Source organism: Lissotriton helveticus, chromosome 4_1 (assembly GCF_964261635.1).
Source record: "Lissotriton helveticus chromosome 4_1, aLisHel1.1, whole genome shotgun sequence".
NCBI classification, from domain to species: Eukaryota; Metazoa; Chordata; class Amphibia; order Caudata; family Salamandridae; genus Lissotriton; species Lissotriton helveticus.
Genome location: NC_136063.1, coordinates 355,986,250 through 356,009,891, shown reverse-complemented (window position 1 = coordinate 356,009,891; position 23,642 = coordinate 355,986,250).

Sequence of the window (23,642 nt, the reverse complement as noted above, 5' to 3'; positions counted from 1 at the left end):
CCATTGGTTGCTGTTCCAAGCAGGAAATTCCAATAGACTTCTCGCATCTTGCGGACTTTGTCCAAGTCTAAGCCAGTCTTTACTTCAACTCTTTCCAAAATATACCAATTCATGTTATCTGGGGTATGGTTATGATCCAGATAGTGTGAGACCATAGGAGCAGTTAGTTTCTTCGTTCGTATAGCAGATCTATGCTCTGTCAGTCTCACATTGATCGCTCTACCAGTTTGACCCACATAGCCCAATTGACAAGGACAGATAATGAGGTAGATCACATTGCTAGTCCTGCAATTATTAAGGTCCCTTGGTTTCACCTGTTGTTTATTAAATGTAAGGCTAGGACCCTGCAAAACTGTTTGACAAGATTTACAGCTGCTACAGCCGTATGTGCCTGTCACTGGTTGCATGTTTAAGGAGATCTGATGTCCATTTATGTTAGGTGTCAACATTCTGGATCTTACTATATGGTCTTTCAAAGATTTGTTCCTCTTATAAGCAAAGATAGGTTTAGGTAATTGCTTTGTCTTAGAGAGGTTCACATTTAATATATGCCAGTTTGCATACATTATTTGTCTTATTCTGTTGTTAAGGACCGAATGTTTAGTTATGAAAATCAAATTGGGGACTACTTTGGTAGTTTTAGGTTCAAGGAGACATTGTCGATCAAAAAAGCGAGCCCGCTTATACGAATCTCTTATGATTTTGTTCGGGTACCCCCGTGCGAGAAATTTGGCTTTCATCATTCTCGATTTTACATCATAATCAATGATACTCGTACAGTTGCGTCTAAGGCGCAAAAATTCTCCAAAAGGTACACTATTCTTTTGCACAGTAGGGTGGTAACTATCGTAGTGGAGAAGGGTGTTCCTTGCCGTTGGCTTCACAAATAGATCAACGGCAAGGGCCCCCTCCTGGTGCTTGATGACGACATCCAAGTACTCCACTTGTTCCCTGTCTTCATGCTTGGTAAACTTAATGTTTTCATCACATTCATTTATCCATAGGAAAAATTCCTCCAGACTGTCTTCATTCTCTACCCAAATAAAAAAGACGTCATCTATGTATCTCGACCAGATGGTCACAGATTCACAGAACGGCGCTATTTCATTGAATATGTATATATCCTCAAAACGGGACATATATATATTGGCTATGGTAGGGGCGCAAGAAGCGCCCATACTGACTCCTTGCTGTTGTTTGTAGATGTTACCATGGAATTCAAAGATGTTATCAGTTAGCACAATCTTAAGGCATTCGAGAATGAAAATCGATGGACAGGAAATTTGATATTTTTGGATAAACCAATGAGTGGCCTCTAGTGCACCTAAGATGGGAATATTACTGTAGAGTGCCTCCACATCCATAGTGACTAATATTTGGGAAGTGTTGCAGAATTCAATATTTTCCACTAAGTTTATTATTTGTCTGGTGTCTTGCACATAGCCTGGGATTCGAGCAATATGTGGGCATAAAATGGCATCGATATACTTTGCTACGGGTTCAGTTATGGAGCCAATAGTAGTAACTATTGGCCTCAATGGTGGATCTTTGGTATCTTTGTGCACCTTAGGTATACCGTATATGCTAGCCAATTTCGGGTTGTCTATATTCAGGTATTGCCATTCCTTATTGCAAATTTCCCCCTCTCTGAGTGCTTTGTCTGTCAACTTTTTGATCTTGGCTTTAGTTTTGGCAGTAGTATCTTTGGTTATACGGGTGTAGAAACGGGAGTCACACAACATCTCTTCCATTTTTTGGACATATCTGGGTGTGTCATATACCACGATACCACCTCCCTTATCGCAGGCTTTTACTGTGATATTTTTATTTGTTTTAATCAATTCAAGTGCCTTGTACTGGTTCGAAGATAAATTGAAGGGAGTTCTAGGTACATATGTGGTGAGATTAGTAAACTTGTCGTATATGACTTGTTCAAAAATTGCTACTTGAGGAGGAAGTTGGTCTAGAGTAGGTGTAAACACTGATTTAGGTTTAGGTCCGGAAAGATTAAATTCTTCAGTGTGGTTCTCTTGTCCAGAGAAAAAAAATTTGAGTCTTATCTTTCTCATGAAAATTTGTAAATCCCTAAAGAGATCGAATTTATTAAGACCTGAATGAGGGGCAAAAGTGAGACCTTTGGAGAGCACCGAGATGGTGTCATCCGTAAGGTTCTGATTGGAAAGATTGAAAATGGGCAGCTGTTCTAATTCCTCCAGTAACGGTTGTTCCTGGTTTCCAGGTATTGTTCTTGCATCATGGGCTGATGTACTGGGAATTGATAATTCTGGGTTGGAGCACTCTGAAAGCGCGGCTGGTATCGCGGTCTCCAGTTCCCTCTGCCAGAAGGACGTTGGCCTAAAAAAGATCTCCTGTTCTGATATCTGGTGTTGGGTCTACCTCCCTAGTATCCTCCTTGATATCCTCCATCATAATGCATGCCCTCATCCTCAGATCCCGATGATTGTGAAAAAGTTTTTGTTTTTCTATTATTTCTATTCGACTGGTTACCCCAATTGTCAAAAGATTCTTCACTCTCTTTATAATAATTTTCGGATAAATAGGGATATGTTGTATCTTTCGTAAAGAATTTAATATCTTTCTGCAGTTTGTCAGTTTTTCGTTTTATCAAGTAATCTGAATAGGAATTGAGATCTTTTTCTATATCATCAAGTGTTTTCTTTATATCTTCTACTATTCCTGCATTTTTAATCTTTTCCTCTAGATCAGATATTTCTTTTGCCAAATCTTGTAGTATACTTTTTGAAGTTTCCACAATTAACATCATGTGGTCCCTGGAACACCGGTTGGATATAAGGGCCCAGCGCTCCAGGAATTCTTTGATGTGAACAAAAAGGCCAGGTATGTTGCGTACACGCAGACCTTGTGGTATCACTCCCGCTTTCAAATACTTCAGCATAAATTGACCATGCTGTTCAAATATTTCCATCGCTACGTCTGCCTTGATAATAGGCAATAGCGACGTTAGCGACTGCTTTCAGTCGCTAACTGGTTGGGTACGTCCACTTTGCATGTCATTAGCAATAAACATCGCTGACATGCAAGGTGGGCCCCAAACGGCTCTCTATCACCTAAAAGCTGTCGCTAACATCAGTTAGCGACAGCTTGCTAATAGGGCGATAGAATTATCGCCGCTTAGCGGCCGAAAACGGCCGCTAAATCGGCGATAATTGCCTATCGCCCTGCTTGATAATACGCCCCCTGGACTCTTCTTAGCAGGACTTTCTATGATGATTCCACATCCTACATCCCATGGAACACTCTCTCCAAGTGCTATAAATCTGCTGGAGGCATTGCAACTCCAGATACAGTCTCATAATACTGGGCATCTCATTTCATTCATATCAATCAAGCGAAGAAGTGGGACTAAGAGTAAGATGAAGGTCCAGCACCAATGCTCTCATTATATGAAACTACACAATTTAGGGGGGTATCTGTTCTTATAGATGAGAAATGAAGTCTAATGTAGAGGGGAGGTAGAAATTCTGCATTGAAGGCAAGGGTCTTCCTAAATGGAAGATACAGTCCTCACATACCCAGATGGGTGTTGGGCTTCTTCATAGAGCTTAGCTCCTCGTGGGGCCAGCTCTGCAGTGCCCCACAGCCCCCACTAGAGGGCTCTTTGGTGGAGATCTTCCCTTTAAGTTGCGTGGGTGCATGAGGGTCTGTGAATCTAGAGTAGAGTGTGTGAAAGGAACTGTGGTTAAAACTACCTGTGGGGTCTCAAAATAAGATTTAGTCAATGATCTCCTTGGTATGGTTAAAAATATGTGATGAACTGTGACAGTTTTCACATGTGAAATGTGATTTAAAAGGCCAACATGTTTCATGCCTATTGGTCCAAAGAGGGTCCTGGTTCATATTTTTAGGACCAAAAGTGTTCTGTGTAGAACTAATTTTCCAGCACCAGGACTCATTTGCACCTCATGCAATGGAGAGGGAAGAACCCCTGAAAAGATTTTCTTATGTATATCTTATGGGACATTCATTTGTAAACTGTACCTGGTGTGGTGTCCCCTAAATGAGTAAACAAACTCCAACCCCTTGTTTATGTATGTCAATGCACCATGGATGGTGGCAGAGGACCGCATCATGACTACGGTCAGAAAATGATCAGATGCGATGTTGCATGTGAGGCATACCCCTCTCTGCCTGTCCGGAGAATCATAAATGAATGGTTGGTTAGTAACACAACTGACCACATCTTCACCAACGAGGATTGGGCAATACAAAAGACCTCCTTTCTGTACCCGCGGTGTGGGGGAACTCCCCCGGGGCACCTCCCAACAGCCACAAAAATAACTCAGATTTGGAGGAAAACCCATAGAGCCCCTGGGTGGGTCGGACGACTGATTAAAAAAAAAAACTGTTGGGACACAGGACCCAGCTGTTACAGGTGAAAGCTCTATAGGGCTTCCAATTCTGGGATGTCATAGGCATCTCCAAGCTAGGATATGTCCTGTCTGGCTGAACAATGAAATCTTTTTTGAGCTGCAGGTGGAATATGATCGAAACCATTCACAGTTCTTCAGAAACCTGTAACTACGACATGCGCTCACGTAATAAATCAAAGGGCTCATGGACATACCGAACTATAGCCACTGTAGGCCAAAATACTCAGGGATGAACTAGCTAACCATGAAATCTCTGAGGTATACTAATCATTAGTGATCAATAAGCATGTCTCCTTTGACTGACTCAGAAAAGCATTAGTCGGTGATTTGGGGAAACTTACTGACAATGAATTGTGGGAGGCTTGCACCTCCCCTGTGAGACAGAGATTGCTTTTGACCTAATGCAGTGTAAATACTAACACAGGGTTTACTACAATCAGGATAGACTATGGGGCGGTGACCACAATGAATTGCCTATGTTGCTTATTGGAATGGGGCGTTTCACTGTATGATCGGGACATGTGAGGGACTGGTCGCTTTTTGGAAGGGATTGTTGTTGTGCTTAGAATGGGTTCTGAGTTGATTGCTGCCCCAAGATCCCAAGTTTGCTCTCCTTCCTACTAGATAGGAGATGGAGCCAACAGATACCGGATCGCATTGTTGTGGCTGTGTTTTCATGCTAGTAAAAAGAGACATCATCAGGGCCTGGGACTGGAAAGATAGCAACCCTAGGTCCTTGAAGCAGTGGCAAATTGGGCTGGACTTTGTATGAGTCTGTAAACTCTCATAAATGAAGACAGTGGCTTCCCATTAAAATACTACAAAATATGGGCTGCATGGTGTCAATACAGGGTCAATGCCCTTCTGAGAGTTAAAAATCCTTGCCATTTTCTGGATGAACAACTTTGGTCTTATGAAGGAAAGGCTTGAACTGAGTCCACAGAGGAAAGAAAGGTGAATGTTATGGTTTCCAGTGTCAAATATCAACCGGATAATTTGCAACATCATATCGTAGGCTTAGTCAGTTGCTCTGTTGTTTTGGAAAAAAATAAACACCATTGTGAACTAGTATGAATTCAAAAGTGGTAAGTCACAAAAATGTCTCATTTTCTGAAAACTAATCAACGTGTGCTGGCAACTTTCTTCTTGGACATATTCCTCTGTTAGTGGCACATGGTTGCTGGTAGGCTGTAATACCTTAATTTCAAGGGCATGTTGTTTCAAAGAGCATATTGAATTGCCCCAACACAATCATGATACAACATGGGATTTAGGGCATGAGAAGACTGTTAATTGCCCAGGATCAATCACACCGTTTAATTAAGTTGGGTAGCTGGTATTCAAAACACAGTTTTTCTGATGAAAGGACTTCTACGTGGACAATACGCCTTGGGATGCCAGCTCCTAAGACTGCCTTATACCTGCCCAGCCCAGCCCAGCTCCATCCTTGCCAGGTCAAACACCAGATGAGAACGAACCCCCCAAATATAATCAGAAAGTTGTAGAGCAGTACACAAGAAAACACACACATTCATTATAAAAATTGAGCACCCTCAAAAATCAATCATTTATTTCACAAATTGAGAAGGAATTGGCTCAGGTGTGTAAGAGGGAGTCGAATCTGGCAAGACTGACCTCAGTCTACACACCTCCTATGTCTGGGGACACTTAACTTCAGTCACAGCCTCCAGGCATTTAGGAGGATTCTTCATATAACACCTCATAGTTGAATATCCTTGCTTATGAACTCGCCCTTCTCACATCATCCAGGCTGGAGACAAAGAAACCATTGCCCTGCCTTGAATTAATGTTTAGACAAAATACATGGGACATTCTTTTGTCTCTCAGAGACATGTGATAAACTAATGTCTGTAAGCATGGAGAAGCCAGAAATGAGTCTCTGCAATGCAAGCCTTTATCTCTCGGTGATCCCTGCACAGTCAGTACCACTGTGAGTAAAGCTCTCAATACTGATTGCTTGCATTGAAAACAAGACACAAATTTAAATTAACCAGGGATAATTTAGTCATATTTTCAAAGTAGATACATTGTGAGTCATTAGCAACTATTATATACTTTGTTAGCAAGTGATGTGCACTCATTGATCAACAGTATTACGTGGTATCGAAACTGCGAACAACACAAAGTAAAAAGATCTGTACAAAATTAGTCCTTATTCCGTCGGGGCACTCATCATTCAACAGCCCCAATCCCTGCCATTCTTTCAAATTGGCATTTATTGTATTGTATTGTAATCTCTAATAGCACAGAGGGGTCGGTTCCGATTCGGGAAAAACTGCTCCGAATAGCCGTTCGGAGCGTTTTTCCCGTACGAATTGTACCCTGCAACGTCCCGCATACGTACGTCAAAGTACGATTCGTACCAGGAGCCGGACTCCGTACGAATCGTACAGAGACCGTACGACTCGAATCCCCGTACGAGTCTCCGTCGGAACCAGCTGTATGCTACATCTGTACGGCTCGCGGCTGGTTTGTACGACCCAGCAAGTACGATACGTGTCGGGTATGCACCGTACGACCCTTATTTTACGGGAGCTGAACACAGCAGTAAGAGCAGAGTTCGTGCTGAAACAGGTACGGAACGGCCCCCCCGGGTACGGTACGTACCCCCCATGATCGCAGGGGTATGCCCTGTATACCCAGTGTACATGGGGTACAGTGCGTACCCCTGCGATCATGGGGGGGTACGCACCGTACCCCATGTATGCTGGGTGTACGGTGCGTATCCCTGTGATCATGGGGGGTACACACCGTACCCCATATACGCTGGGTGTATGGGGAGTACCCCTGCGATCATGGGGGGTACGCACCGTACGGTGTGTTTGTGATTGTGTGCTTTTCCAGACGAATCGCCCTTACCTGACGTGGACCGTACGGATCTCGTCCTGATGCCCCGGTCAGGATCGTACTCGTCGGGTCATACTGCGTGTGTACGAGTCGTACGGAGAGGGCTCCGGATACGATTCGTACGGACTTTTTTTTACCAGATCGGAATCAACCCCCTAGTGTCATTCAGTTGTGTCTGGACTTCATCGCCGTACCTTGTTCTGTACATGACTACCATGCATCCCCCTTTTTCTGTTTCTCTAATAATAAGGTCTTGGTCATCTGAAAGTATCCTAAAAGCCTCATGTTCACCTAATATAAGGTTACCTCTCCTGGTCATATATCTATTTCTGAGCACTAGATTGTAAACGTACCTGAGTTAATGGCCACCTTAATTGATTGTTACCATGAGCTTAGTAGCTATTGATCTGTACAAATGCAAGCTCATACTTCCACCACTGAACACAAAACTGTTAATCCTCTGTGATTACTCAGAATTCCTTGCTCCAACTTTTCTTACCCCTTTTTTACAGTGGCCCTTTTCCTTACTCACTTTCTTCACGGTTGTGTGACACAAGGTTATAAGACATTATTATTAACAAGTGTAATATATCGCCCCTATACCCACGATCTTGCTACATGGACTTATCCTTATCTGACAAAGGTCATCATGAATTATTTGCTCTTAGACCTATGGAAATAAATTTTTCCATTACTTACGGTGCGGCACAGTCTTCCCCCCAGTTACGGATTTTGATAGATAAGGACTTAACACAAGGGGACATTTATTCGACAAATCTGTTTGTACATTGATTATAGGCTGTAACAAACCATTGTGATGAATAGTGTTAACACTATTAATGTGTTTTATAACTACATCCCTCTATTAGCAGACATATATAAATATCCTTACAACAGAATGGAATTTACAGGTGTGGTGCGATGAAGATGGAGAACTACATCTCTATGTTATTTGATACCAATTTATGTGGTGATTTAAAACTTTTTTTGCTTTTTTATATTTATCATCCTTTACTCTCGAAACCCAGTATTTCCTACTGATTACTCAGTTTCTTAATTTTCTTCTAAGCTCCTCATCCCTTCACTTTGACTTACACCTACCTATCTGATAATGGAGGGTAATAACCATCTGTCCATAGAACTATGCTACATGCGTCTGTGATCTCTGCCTACATGATCACTATATGTATTACCATATTTAGGTTACGACTGATGCTTATACTCCTTTATTTTGTTCCTTTTTTTCTCCATGAATATACACACTATAACATGTCCGCCAACTTCTGACAGTCATTAGAACAGAGAGGAGCAAACTAATATGGCGGCCATGTTGGTTGAGGACTCTGTAGGTTTTATTACTGCATAAACGTATGATTTCAATCTAGTACTTCCTAATAGGACAATGTTACACTCTGAATTCAGATGGGATGCAAACGTATGGAATTGTTTTTTGAATGAAGTGTTTGTTACTAAGCCTGTGTGGACCTTCGCAAAGCAGTCAAAAATACTCCCCAGCGCTACGTGGAGTTCTGAGAGCATGCCTCATCAAAAGTCCCAAAACCCAACGTAAAAATAACGCTTCCTGGTCGTCTTTCGACACCTACTCTGAAGAAGCAATACACAAACTGCTCGGCACCTTGAAGCCCTCTAATCACCTCACAGACCCCCTAACTGCTAATGCTGTAAGAGACTTCACCCCCGTTCTCCTCCCACTCTGGACTAAAATCATTAACAGCTCCCTTCAGCAAGGTCTCATCCCAGACTCCCTCAAATTGGGGCAAGTCACGCCTATACTCAAGAAACCTACAGCTGACCCTGCGGACTTAAACAAATACCGCCCTATTACCAATATCCCCACTCTGGCCAAGCTGCTGGAAATATGTGTGCAACTCCAACTAACAAAACACATTGACAAATTCGAACTCCTCGACCCTCATCAATCAGGCTTCCGAGCGAAACACAGCATGGAAACGGCCATGACACACATAATTGATGACGCCCTCCAAATCCTTGATCGCAACGACTCCTGCCTCCTCATCCTCTTGGACCTCTCCTCAGCATTCAACACGGTCAAACATGGGAATCTATTAGAGCTCCTAAATACCAGAATGGGCTTATCCGGGACTGTGCTCAAATGGTTCACTTCCTTCCTACACAACCGATCTCAGAAGTTCAAGATCAACAACGTGCTGTCCTCACCTGTGCCAGTAGATTTAGGCGTCCCACAAGGTTCTTCCCTCTCACCCACGCTGTTCAACCTCATCATGGAACCACTCGCTACCTTGCTCAGAGCATCCAATGTACACTTCCATATGTATGCCGATGACACTCAACTTTACCTAAAGGTACAATCCCCAGATGATATCAAACTTCTGAACGGCACACTTAGAAACACCCAATCGTGGTTAGCCGACAATCACCTCAAACTAAATGCGCTGAAAACTGAGTTCCTCCTGATATCACCCCCTGCCAAAATCACCACCACCCAAATATGGCTCAATCACCTAACAGCACTCAATGTCAGACCCACCATCGTGGACTCTGCGAAATCCTTAGGTATCACACTTGACGCAAAGCTCAATATGCAACAGCACATTAGCAAAGCAACGAAAGGAGCTAACTTCCAAATCAACACTCTGAGGAAACTCAACCCCTTCCTTCCAGCCAAAGATTTCCTAACTACTGTACAAGCCCTAGTCATCCCCCGCATAGACTATGGAATTGTGGCCCTCAGCGGACTCCCTCTAGCAACAACGGCACCCCTAAGAGCCTCCTTGAATGCTGCCGTGAGACTAATTTCTGGCTCAAGGAAACACTCTCACATAACCCCTGACTTGAAATCCCTGAAATGGCTTCCCTTTGAAGCCGGAATACAGCTGAAAATTTCTGTTATGACACACTCAGCCTGTTAGATCTGGGGGTCTCTAGTTGGCAGAGGTAGGTACCACTGTCCAAATAGGGACCCTTGCTTCTAGTCAGGGCAAGGAGATAACCCACTGAACCTCTTCCACCTCACAGGTCTGGAAGATACCTGAGCCACTCCTTTTGGGATCACTCCCCAATGCCTCCTCAGACTCTCTGGAATCCACCAAGAGGTCTGCCTCCAACGCAAGCTCTCTGGGATCAGAGAACTCACACTCCACCGGGTGTTGGCATAGCTCTGGAAAACAGGGACTTAAAATATGCTCTCCAACAAATGAATCACACAGCCCCCCACAGTTGTTAACCAAGCTACCCTTTGCCTCACCCTCCAGTGCCTCACACAAGTACCCCACACCACTCTCCTGAGACTGGCAAAACAGTATCTGACTGTCTCTGTCACACAACCCACACTCTTCTGGCTGGTCTTCACACACACACACCAAGGTTTCTACCATGGTGGAACCCCTCTCCCTGTACCTCTCATCTAGAGTCAGTAGAGTGTCCCTCCCACCATTAGGAATATGGTCCCCTGTGCCAGTCCCCCAATCTACTTCAGGGACACTGCACTCCACTGGAACTACATCATAAACCTGAACCCCCTGGTGCATGTCGACCCCCTCCCTCAAGTCAGGCGCCACATCTCTGGGTGTTTGTACCTTTCTCTCAGCACTAGATATCATAACCATGCTGCCACCATCTGAGCTGGACTCCACCTCCAACTCAGCAAAGCTCACCTCTTGAGCTACCCATGTTTCTTCTTCAGCTGAGACCCTCATTGCCTCACGCTTCCTGAGCTCCAACTCAAGCTTCCTCATTCTTAATTCATGGGCCAAGGTCAATTTCAATTCCTCCAGGGCACGGGCATTTTTACTCTCTTCCGCCGCCCTTTCTCTTTCCATTTGCTTCATCTCCATTTCAAGCCTCAACATTTCTAACTTATGATCTCTAGCCCTTTGGTTTTCCTCCAACTCCTCTGGGGAAAAACTTTCAGCTGAATGGTTGCTGCCAGCCCTTGAGGCTGCTCTGGACACAGGCATATCCTGTGGCCTGAAACCATCCCTTTGTGCATCCTCATCCACTTCTGCATCATCTGTCTCCCCAGCCTCTTTGGTCTCCCACCAGGCCCTTAAGGCCTCCTGTAGTTCCTCCTTCTTGGAGCGGCCATTCATGGGGCATCCAAAGTTCCTACAGAACTGCCTGAGTTGACCTACTTAACTTAACATTTCAATGTCAAACTCCAGTTCTGCAACATCACTTGCTGGTTTACCATTCAGAGACATGATGCTTGGATTCCTTCAGGGTTACGATCAAAAATAGAACAAAAAAAACAGTAGTATGCGGTGGCGTAGGGGTCTGCACTCACTAGTGATGTACACCAATTACTGTGGGTCAAGTACAAATACAAGTTCGAATCCCACCGCCTGACCACCAATGTTAGATCTGGGGGTCTCTAGTTGGCAGAGGTAGGTACCACTGTCCAAATAGGGACCCTTGCTTCTAGTCAGGGCAAGGAGATAACCCTCTGAGATAACCTCCGCTCACCATCTAGGTAGCTTGGCGCGAGCAGTCTAGGCCAGTGGTTCCCAAACTTTTGACTCCTGAGGACCCCCACTGAATCACTACTGGAAGCCGGGGACCCCCAAGCAATTTGTACAATTTCAATTTCAAAAAATTAAAACAGTAATTCGCAAAAAATACACAAACAAGTAAACACCAAACAAATACTTGCATTACTAAAGCTTTTATTATTTTATATTGAAAAATATGCAAAAATCAAAACATTTTAATGGGAAGGATGGTGCTGCATCCCGGTTTCTAACTTTTCAATGTTTGGTTTTATTTCAGAAAGTTGAATACTTAGGTCAGATTCAACATTTTGCAAGCGATTTCCGTACTTATTTTTAAGGTACATAAGATTTGAGAAAGCCTTCTCACATAAATATGTGGTGGGGAAAGGAAGTAAAACCTTAAGTGCCTTGTACGATAATTCAGGGTAATCTGTTCGTACATGCAGCCAAAAATTTGTCAGACTCAGAGACTTTTCCTTGAATTGAAGTAGAACAACATTTTACCACCAATGGGTGAGCAGTGCAGTTAAGGCATATTTTAGAGAGGCCTCACATGGCACCTGACGAGACCTTCTCCTGTTAGGGTGCCCACTGCCTCCATCCCCTGCCAACAACAAACAAGAAAGGCTACACAGTGTCTATTAAGTGGTCCTGATAAGGGAGCATATTCCACAACCGTTCAGGCATACACAAATAGGATTTTTACACAGGGGCAACTCGTAGCTCCCCGAAGATCCTAGCAACTGGTTCCTCCAGGTTCAGACCTGTGAACCTTCATACAGTTTTTTTTTTAAGAGTTCTATATAGCGCGAACTAGACCAGAGGATATCAGGTATCAGAGCACTTTACATGACCACCAGTTACGTTACAGATGGACACATGCATTTTTGTTAGGCACTGGGGGATTAAGTGATTTGCCCAGAATCAAAGGATGTTGAGCTTCCATGCTGAGATTCAAACCCGGTTCACCAGCTTCGAGGTTGACCTCCGATGACAGGACGGCCATGTTCAAAGTCAGCAGGGGAGTAGGTCTTTGTGTGCAAACGAATCCCCAAACTGAAATATATTACTTTGTTCATGTGATCAGTGATATGTAATTGATTCTTTTGTCGAAGCAAACAATTTTTGAATTCCAGGTCTCCCCGGTAGGGTCAGTGGTACAGTCCTCACTTCCATGAGTCTATCAGTATATTTCTGTATATTTTATTTTCCCTTTTGTCTGTCTCCCTTTTGCTTTCACTTCCCCATTACCTCAAATTAGTGCTCATAAATCTTGTCTCTTGTTTTATTCCTGGTCCTCCAGCATTGACTCGTAACTGGCTATTCTCCTGGCTCAGGCGCACTCCAACTCCGCCACCTTCATCCGTCATCATTCTTGGAGTCCCTCCTGGTCACTCACAAGCTTTCCTTTCTTGTAATAATTCCTCACCCATCTCGCCAGGCTCCTCCATTCAGGAGAATCCCGCCAAGTCTGGCTGTGATTCGTCAACTTGATCACAGCTCCGCTTAAGTTATGCAAACTACAAGTGTGACCGAAGGAGCCATCAATATACATTACAATCACATGTGAATGTTCTCAAACAACTGTGACCTCTGCTCAAGAACCACACCAGAGTTATTTGTGCCATGCAAGAATTGACTAAAAGTAAACAACAATAACAAAATATGTCATAAATACAGAGCCCGCTCTCCAAAATGTTTAGCTGACCTTAACGAATGAATACATAAATTAACTGGAATTCTAAAATGCCCTTCACTCAGGGATAAGTGATGAAAAAGAGAGCGGCATAGATACAAGGCAGATATTGGCAGAACACGTTTATTTTTACTGCACTTTGTGGGTTATGAGCGGCCGGACGTTCCACAGTTTTTTGTGTATGTATTGAAAAATAGTGATTTCCAAGGCCTGATTGTCTAAATATAGGAATCATCGGAAGGAGATTAGATTCTGAAAAATGCCAACAGGAAGAATAATAGAGAAACTACCTGTCAGCCACATAAGATGGGATCAATATAGTGAACATATCAATGAACCAGGAAGGGAATTTAAAATTTACTGTCTTGTGACAGGGAACCAGGACAGTAACCTCGAGTCTCAGAAAAATACTTAGTGAGGCTGCAAACACAGTGGCCAGATTTCATTGCAGTCTTGCCGCCCCAATGCCAGCAACATTCACACCTCTCGTGCTGTGAGCCTGGGGGCCAGATTGTATTGCAGTCTTGCCGCCCAGGTGCTAAGTACTTTCACACCTCTTACGTGTTAGGCACTCAAGTCCTGCGGACCCCCTGGGAATGTGTCACGGACCCCTGGGGGTCCGCGGACCACAGTTTGGGAAACGCTGGTCTAGGCTAACCAGAGGCAATGCGTAAAGTATTTGTACCAACACTCACAGTAACACAGTGAAAACACCACAAACTGACTCCACAACAGTTTAGAAAAATAAAGGTATTTTAATCTAAACTACACAAGACCAAAACGACAAAAATCCAACATACACAGTTCAAGAAGATGGTTTCAAAAAGAGTTCTTAAGGTTGCGTTAAAATTCTTTAGGTTGCGATAGAATTCTTTAGGTTGCGATAGAATTCTCTACCAATGCGTGAAAAGTTCATAGTTGCGTCACGTTTACTCACAGTACCTTTTAGTTGCAACAAAGTTCCAAAAGCAGAAGCTGGTGCGGTGGAAAACAAGCGATGCGTTGCTCCTGAGACCCTGGGGAGGCGATGCGACAGCCCCGCTGCAGCAGCGGGCGTGTTGCGATGAATCCGGTCTGTATGGGGAGGAAGGCCACTTGTATGGATTCCGGTGCGTAGGTTCCGTAGGAAGTCTGTTCTCGCAAAGGCACGATGCGACGATCTTGTAGGGGTTGCGACGATCTCCGGGGCGACGATGCGCAGTCCAGCGGGGATCCTCTCTCTCGCAGCTCCTCAATGTGTTGATTTTGCGATGACACTCGCAGCGACGTGATGCGACCCGCAAGCAAGCGGTGCGGCGATCTCACCCAGCGACGACAGGCTCTGCGACGATACTCGCAGCGATGTTCGATTCTCCCGCACCGGTCTGGTGCGTCCCGCAAACGAAGGGTGCGACGTCTCTGGCAGCGGCGTCAGGCGCTGCGACGATCTCGACCTCCGTAGGGGCGGGAAACTTCTCGCACTGTCGGGGATGCGCTCCGCAAGCGAGCGATGCGACACTTTTCAAGTTCAAAAGTCACTCAAGCTCAGTTTCAAGCTTCCCAGCACAGGTACAACCTCCAGAGGCCCCACAACTGGATCAAGCACTCTAGGAGGGACAGAACTCTCTCAGCAGAGTTCAGGGAAGCTGGGGGTGAAGTCCTTTTGTTCCTGGGACTTCAAAACAGGGAGCCAGCTCTTCTCAGGCCCTTGGAGATTCCTTCAAGACAGGGGACACAGCTCAGCAGCAAAGTCCTTCCCCTCTCCTTGGCAGCAAAGCAACAGGTCAGTCCAGCAGAGCAACAGCAGGACAATCTTCCTTCTTCAGTTTCAGCTTTCTCCTTGGCAGAGGTTCCTTCTTGATTTCCAGGATGATCTAATTTTCTGTTGTCAGGGGTCCTGTACTTATACCCCTAAAGTCTTTGTTCTCTTGGTGCATGTGGGCCCTGAGCCCGGTCTGAACCAGTTCTGGGAGGATCCTGAGCACTTTGTTTTGCTGGCTGCATCTTTCCTTTCAGAGTGAGGGGCAGGGTCCTCAGCCGCCCAGCAGGGGGGTGGAGCCAGCATTGTGGAAGGCAGGCACAGCCCTATTCAGCCCAGGTGCTAACTCCTCCCACCACTCCAGTTGCAACTGCAGTCATTCAGCCTAGTGCTGACTCATCCATCCTGCTGGGGAATTCCCCAGCCCCTGTCACTCACAAACCAGACAGTCAATACACAAACAGGCCCAGGCACACAGAAGGGTCAGACAAGAGAACAGCAGCTTTCTAAAAGTGCTGTTCTCAAACACAGGATTTAAAAACAACCTTTCCTAAAAGATGTGTTATTAAATTCTGAGTTCAGGGATACTAGATACGTATGTCCTATCTTGTTCCTATGGGAAGAAATGCTGTTAACCACTGTAGCCAGCATCCCCCATGTTAACCTATGGAGCAAGATAGCCTTACAGTAGTGAAAAACGAAAATGGCTGTAATTCACTACCAGAACATGTTACCTGCACCAGTACATGCTCTACCTTTCACATACACTTCACCCTGCCCAGGGGGGTACCTTGGGCCTTCCATAGGGGTGGCTGATGTGCACGAAAAGGGAAGGGTTAGGCCTGGTCAGTGGGGACACTGACCAGGAGGACATGGCAGTTCTAAACCGCCCATAGGCACTGCAGTGGCAGGCCTGAGACACCATTTTAGAGCTACTCCTGTGGGTGGCACAATCAGTGCTGCAGGCCCACTAGTAGCATTTGTCATCACCAGCCCTGGCACACCCAGTGCACTTTACTAGGGACTTCATGGTGATACAAATATGCCAAACATGTATATCCAATTACAATACAATTTACACAGAGAGCATATGCACTTTAGCACTGATCAGCAGTGGTAAAGTGCGCAGAGTCCTATTGCCAACAGCCACGGGTCAGGAAAAATAAGGGAGGAAGAAGCAAAAAGTTTGGGGATGACCCTGCAAGAAGGGCCAGTTCCAACACAGCCATACACCACAAGGCGCCCAACTACCTCACTCAAAAGTTGTCTATATCAGGAGGCTCGAGATCCAACAGAAGTACAAAAACTCTGCTCCTGAAACCTCGCAGATTCCGTAAGGAAAAAACATACAAACGCTCCTTCTCAGGAATGGCACCCAGGATCTGGAATGCACTCCCTCCTGAAACGAGGCTTATCTCCTCCACTGCACTCTTCAAGAAAGAAGTGAAAGCCATCCTTATGGCCAAGTTCACCTGATCCTTACTGTGGTTGTTCAGAGACTTTGCACCGTTTCGGTAACGTTGGATACTTAATGGTCCAATAACTTTATATTCATGACCTCCTGACCTCCTTTGCAGTTGGATCAAAGACTCTGCACCGTCTTATAGTATTGTCTATTTTGAGTGTTTATTGGTATCTTCTGATCTCTATTGTAGTTGGATCAGAGTCTCTTCACCGCCTTATTTTATTGTCTATTTGAGTGTTTACTGTTATCTCATGATCTCTATTGTAGCTAGATCAGACTCTGCACCGTCTTATATTATTGTCTATTTGAGTGTTTACTGTTATCTCATGATCTCTATTGTAGCTAGATCAGACTCTGCACCGTCTTATATTATTGTCTATTGGAGTGTTTACTGTTATCTCATGATCTCTATTGTAGCTAGATAAAAGACTCTGCACCCCCTTTATTTTACTATCTATCTGAGTGCCTAGTGGTATCTTATCAGCACATGACCGTTATCCTATTATGCTACCGTTTACTATACTGTACCCAATTATTATGTCTAGTCACCCTCCTGTTGCCCACTCCCTCCCCCTGTGAAGCGCTCTGATATCTGTAAAGATCTTGTTCGCGCTATATAAAACTTTGAATAAATAAATAAATAAATAAATAATGCCGAGTTGCTTGTTCAGCATGCTCGCAAGATGTTTCTAACGTTTGGCAAAGCAGAATGCGTGTTCGTAGGAAATATTGCACAAACGTCACCAAGCGGTCACACATGGGCATGGCCATCTTGTTTTTCTTGTCTGGTTATTGTTCAGGGGGCATGTTTTTCAATCCTCCCTAAATCTTTCCATTTCTTTGTCCCTAAAACTTTTTTTTCACATCTTTTTTATTTAATATCTATCTCTCTCTTCCCAAGTGTATATTTTGTGGGGTTTTTCCTACTTTTTTTGTGTTTTACTGTGTTCCTGTACCGTTTTTCTATTACTTACTTTAAATTTTTTTTATTTCGCTTCTTTTTTTCCTGACTTAATTTTTTACTCTTATATTTTCTTTTCCTCTCCCGCTCTGAGAACCATGCCCAAGACTATGAAGAGTGCTTCCTCCAGTCCTATAGGAAACAGGAGGAGCCGCCTCCATGCGGAAGGGGGCACCCGGATGTGGTGCAGTCCCGGGCCTTCTTCTCTGAGGTGGAGGTCACTACACTCATTTTCTTTGTGCAGCACTACCTCCCCTTAACTCTGGCAGCAGGTGGCAGGCCTGGTTCTGGGTATGGGATACAGGAGCATCACTGCCAGTGGGCGAGGGTACTCTGGGCAGGGTTTCGCTGCTCTGAGGTGCGGTTCACCCATAACCAACTGACACACAGGTTGTCCAATATCCTGGACTTGCTAGGTGTTGAGGTTGTGGGGCTTGGTGAGTAGCTATTTATATCACTATTGTGTGTTCTGTTCTGTGTTATTGCGAATATTATTTTTTTCCCAAATAGCAAGAAGGCTGCTGTTTACATGCAGTTAAGTTATGTTTAAAAATCTTATATTATGCGATTGTTATTCTTCAAGAGAGGTGCTTGGTGCTACTAATCCTACTTGTTTGCTACTTTGCGCTCGCTTGGGCTAATTTTGCAAGAGAGGTTAGAGAACTTAAGTTAGGTAATGCAGACTAGCGAGACTCCTTTCCTTTGTACTGTCACTACGATAGTGGTAGGTAGTTAGTTAGTTACGTAGTATTAGTTGGTAATTTGTTAGCCGTCAGATTGATGCGTCCTGCTCTCACGTGCTGCTGACTTATTAGTAGAACCTTTTGTAGTTTGTTAGTGAGTGAATAATATAGCAAATCAGCAGCCAACCAACAATTTGGTGTATGCAATATACATGCATCCATCTATGCATTTTTGAGGACTGAAATAAATGCAGACTTAGTGAATTGGCCTGTCAAAGGGGGTTGAAGATTGCGAATGAGATCGCAACTTAGAAGAAGCAAATATAATTTTGGGGGAATGTATTTTAAAGATTTTGAAATCAGCAGGCTAGGTGGTACTTATGTTTAGGATTCTGGAATCTGAAAAGAACTGTGGAATAATAAAGCGATAGGATGGTCCGTGACTGTGATACTAGTCTACTACTAGTCGATCTGATTAGATGGGTCAATTTTATTGCAATTGCCATTTCCTGTCATAAAATCATTTTGGAGCAATTTTTTAATATTTATTTTACAGCGATCAATTTTTGTTTAATTAATTATGACTTACATGATCAGCTTCCAGCATCCAGGGGCAAGAACAAGATGGGGTCTGCCGAGGCGGGGGCTGGAGGTGCCTCCCAGGATCACTCCTCTGCAGATAGCTCTGCTGGCCCCAGTAAGTCCTCCTGTTGTTAATATTAAGATATATTTCCCTAACTTTTACTGCACCATATTTCTTTAACTATTATGTACGTTTCCTAATTCTATTTTTTACAAATCTTTTTTGATCTGTTTCTAAATTCTTGTTATCCCTGCATTACCTACCAACTTAGTTCTTTTTTTACATCCAATCTAACTGCCTCTGACTCTGTACTATAGTCTGTCTGTAGCTTGCTTTATTCTGGTTTTTCAGTCAGCTTTCCTTCTCCCCTTATAGTTTGTGGATTGCCTAGTGGTGGTACTACTGTAAGACTCCATGAACATATTGATCCTTACAACTACTAGTACTACTACTCTGCTGTGCAGATTGCATGCCCAACTAAGGTATTCTCTACATTTTTCGTTGAGATTAGAAGGCTTTCTTTTACTTTCTTTCTCATGCTCAATCAGTAAATAATATGATGGTCACATTGGACACCCCAAAGTGGTGTATTTTACTTTTTCTCGTCTAGACCTAGTACTATTATTAGCAGCAGTGCTTGGTAAACAACTGATTACTGTGCACTATGGCTGGAAGGAAGTAGGAGGGGGAGTAGGAAGGCACCATTATATTTTTCAACCAAGAGAGAGGACTTGATAGATCACATGTCTGAATGTCCACCCAGTCGGGCACTCTTTTTCTTTTAAAAACTCAGATTCACTAATAGCTCTAGCCACTGAGTCCAGTCCTTTTGGTTTTCCACTTTTCAAAAATTTACACCAACAAAATGCCCAACCAGATATTTTATTATTTTTGACATGTTAGGTTATGCTGTCTACTCTACTCTAGTATGGGATTTGTACTAGTGATGTGTGTGGTGTATGTATGTGTTGTATTTTTAATCTTGCAAGTGAAAAAAAATTAAAAGTGGGAGGGGTATATGGCACCTAAAAATTGTGCAATGTTTTTTCTAGGTGAACCGACCACCAGTTCTGGGGCCTGCGTCAAAGGCAACGCCAGTAAGGAGGGAGCAGCAGATGCGGCAGCTGCAGGGGATGAGCCAGCAGCAGTGGCGGACAGTGGTAATATATATTCCTTACTTGTTGACAATACACTCGCTGGCAGGGTGTACACTGTACTGTTAAGCGAGACAAAGTTCTTGTAAATAACGGTTGAAGAAGACACCCTTTACTTAGCATTAGCAGTAGTATTAGCAGCGGGAGTTGAGTAAGTAATGGGCTCTTCTATCTGACTTCAACTCAGCTGGGAAAGTTGAATAAAGAAGACTAAGAGTCAGACAACCTTGATGGATGGGTTGAACAAAATGGGAAAATGGATGGAAGAAGGAAGGATGGGTGACATGCAATATATGACTGACAGAGAAGGCAGGGTGGGTGAAGGGAGGGGGCCCGGGATGCATATAGGTGGCTGATAGGATGCATGGGTGGTTGAAGGATGGGTCAAAGGTGAAAGAAAGGATGCCTGCCTGGATGGGTGGGTCAAGCTGTATGGGTGAAAAGAATCCTGCAGGGGTTTTATGGGTCAAACTCAAAGGCAATCAAGGACACATGGGTGGTGGTGAACAAACTGACAAATGTATATTGTTGGTGAAAGGTTTGTTGAGATTAAGAAGAATGATAGCCAAGTTTACTTTGAATGAATGGATGCCTGGATGGTATTCAATCATAGCTTAGGTGGAGACTGGATGAAGAGAATGCAAAAGAAAAATAAACTGTGCAGAGTAGCAAAGCCAAGGGTGAAGATTAGAATAAAAAAAATATCCTACAAGAGCAATGCAATGATCTATGGAAAAATCACTGTAAAAAAACTGTTTTTTTAAGGTTTTTAATTCAAGGTTCTATTTCAGAATACTCCCTTGACTCACCGTAGTTTGCAAGCACAACATATATATTGTGTATATATGTACCCATACCCACCTATTATCAATTGCCTCCCTCCGACTCCAATGCACACTCCTGCTCCTTACCTATATAATTTCGACAGTGTGAGTTATGAGCGGCCTATTGGCTTCATGGTAACACAATCCAACAATAGTAGTACCTCACGTTGTCCTGTATATCATCATTCATATTAGTAATCAGATATCATGTACCTTGTTGTAGTAGTCAGGGTGAAAGTGAAATTGGGCAGTTGCCATTGATTTAACAGAGTATGGCCATAATAGAAAAATAGATAATTGTGTAGTACAGCTGCCCTGCCTGCAGACAGTAGTAAAGTAACATACGACACAAGTATATCTGTCTAGGGCACAAGCTGACTGAGCTGCCATGCCTACAAGGTTAATTTAGTTAAACAAGAAAGAGAAGAAGAAAACTTGTCCAATCCATAATGCCTAGTAATACCTGAAACTCACACAAATGTTAGGGACTGAAAAAGTGGGAGGATGCTGCACATGTTATGTACTGTGCTTGCTAGTATTACTGTGACACTATAATGTTATGTGTATAATTTTGTGTTACTGTTTTGCTAAGAGTATTGGTTAAAATTGTCTTATTTCTTTCTTGATATAACTACTCCTTCCCAACCAAAACCACCCACCAGGCAGGACTTAGCAGCCAGGGCCCGGCAACGGAAGCTGGAGGCCATCCAGGATGAATATCGGCGGCTGGTGGTTCTGGTGGAGGAGGAGGTAGCAGCTGCAGCCTCCTCCAATGCCTTGTACCCCAGCCAGGACCCCCAAGGCCTCTCATGGTATGGCACTGTGGTCTGGCAGCCGCCCTTCACACTTCAAACACCGCTACCCACCCCTGTTGTTCATAGAAGACATTTAAGCGCTACATGCTCCTCCGAATAGCGCGCCTAGAGGCCAGGATTGAGGAGCGCTTAAAAACCCTAAAGAAGAAGATCTGGCGAGCCAGCCACTAAACCTCTGTCTTGACCATAGACCTTTTTTATCATTTTTTTGGTGGGTGGAAAATGGGCATTGGGGAAAACTTGTTATTTTATGGACATTTCGATTTTTTAATTTATGTACAATTGGATGTACTGCTGGACATTGGTTGGGGTTAGGGAGAGGGTGGGTTAGGTGCTGTGTTTTTTTTTCATTCTGGTTTACTTGTTAGGGAAATAAATTGTTTATAGTTTACATATGATATACATCTTTTGTGGGGGGTTACTCTTTTACTTCGCACTGTTTCCTTTGCTGCAGGCCTGCAGTCAGTTTTTTATTTAAATCTGATGATAGTGTAACACACCAACAGATAGATGTGGTACCCTCACTTGTCCTACTAGTACAGCCAGTCTCTGCTCCTAGTCTATGCTGTCTACAACTAAAACCCGTATGGGCTCCGAAGGGTGTGGGTGTGTGAATTAATTAATTTCCATAGTGTATACATTATGCCTTCCCCACACTTCTTCTCTTATCTGTGATTGATGTTTATACTTTATAGGTGAAGCGATCGCTGCATGGTGATGGTTTGGTTACCCATTGTGCCATGGTGGTGGTAGTGGTAGTAGACACTAACAGTAACATTTACAAAAAAAAAAGAAAATGAGACCGTCAGTCACCTAAGGGAGACTAGGGAACAGGTAGTAGAAGTACAGTACACAAGAAGACTGCCAAACATGCTAAATTAAAATAAAACAGAATGGAGGGATAGCCTAGTACAGGTTACAAACTAAAGTCAACTGAAGTGGACAAGCGGCTGCGTAACCTTTAGTGCTGGAACTTGATGACTCAATGCTGGTAATTTTATTACGATGGATTATGTTCCTCTGGAAAAAAATTAATATCGAATACTGTGCATGGGTGGGCAGTTTAATCTCTATATTTTGCCAGTGTAGGCTAAAGTATATATACTTAGAGCAGTAGAAGATCCTGCCCTCCCTTGAGTTAGTGTTGCTTTCACCACATCCACCCTAGCAAGTATGTGATTAATAATTGGTGTAAATGTAGTTTAGTCACACCTCTCTAAATCACAAAGCCCAGGGGAAGAGGGTTAGGGTTTGATGAATGGTTGGGAAGGGTGATTTAATGGAAAGGTTTGACAAAGGCAAACACTACACATGGACAACACACATTCATCTTGACAGCTGACCATCATACATCTGTTAAGGGAGAAAACAGAAATGCATGATGATGACTTGATGAGTAGTACTAGAATAGTACAGGGCAGTATATTATTAATTATGCAATTGCTTTGCCTGTCTGTCCCCAGAGAGACCCAAGTTAAACATTTTATGTCCCGTTGTACCAGACTTGCTTTGAAAGATAGCAAATAAAATAAAATAAAATAATATACATAGTTGAAATGATTGAAAAGCAAAAAATAATCAAATACAATGATATTATAGTTATTGCCAATTTGGGAGTGGCATCTCCCCATTCCTCCTGGTCCTTCTATCCAAAAAGAATTCCCAAACTGGGGAGGTCAATTTTTTGAGGCTGCTGGTGCCACTTGCAATGTCACATGAACTGATATGTGGGCATGACGTTTGACTCTCTGCAGTAACTACGTCTACTGAGGTGGTTGTGGTGGTTGTAGGTCGCTGCCAGGACTTTGTAAATATGGCAGCTGGAGGTGGTGTTGGTGGTATCGGTATTGGTGGTATCTGTGCCACATCCTTCACAGCAATTTTGGATGGGGTAAGGTCAGTCTCCACTGGGGTGGAGGCTAATGTCCATGATGACTAGATCGTCATCATCCT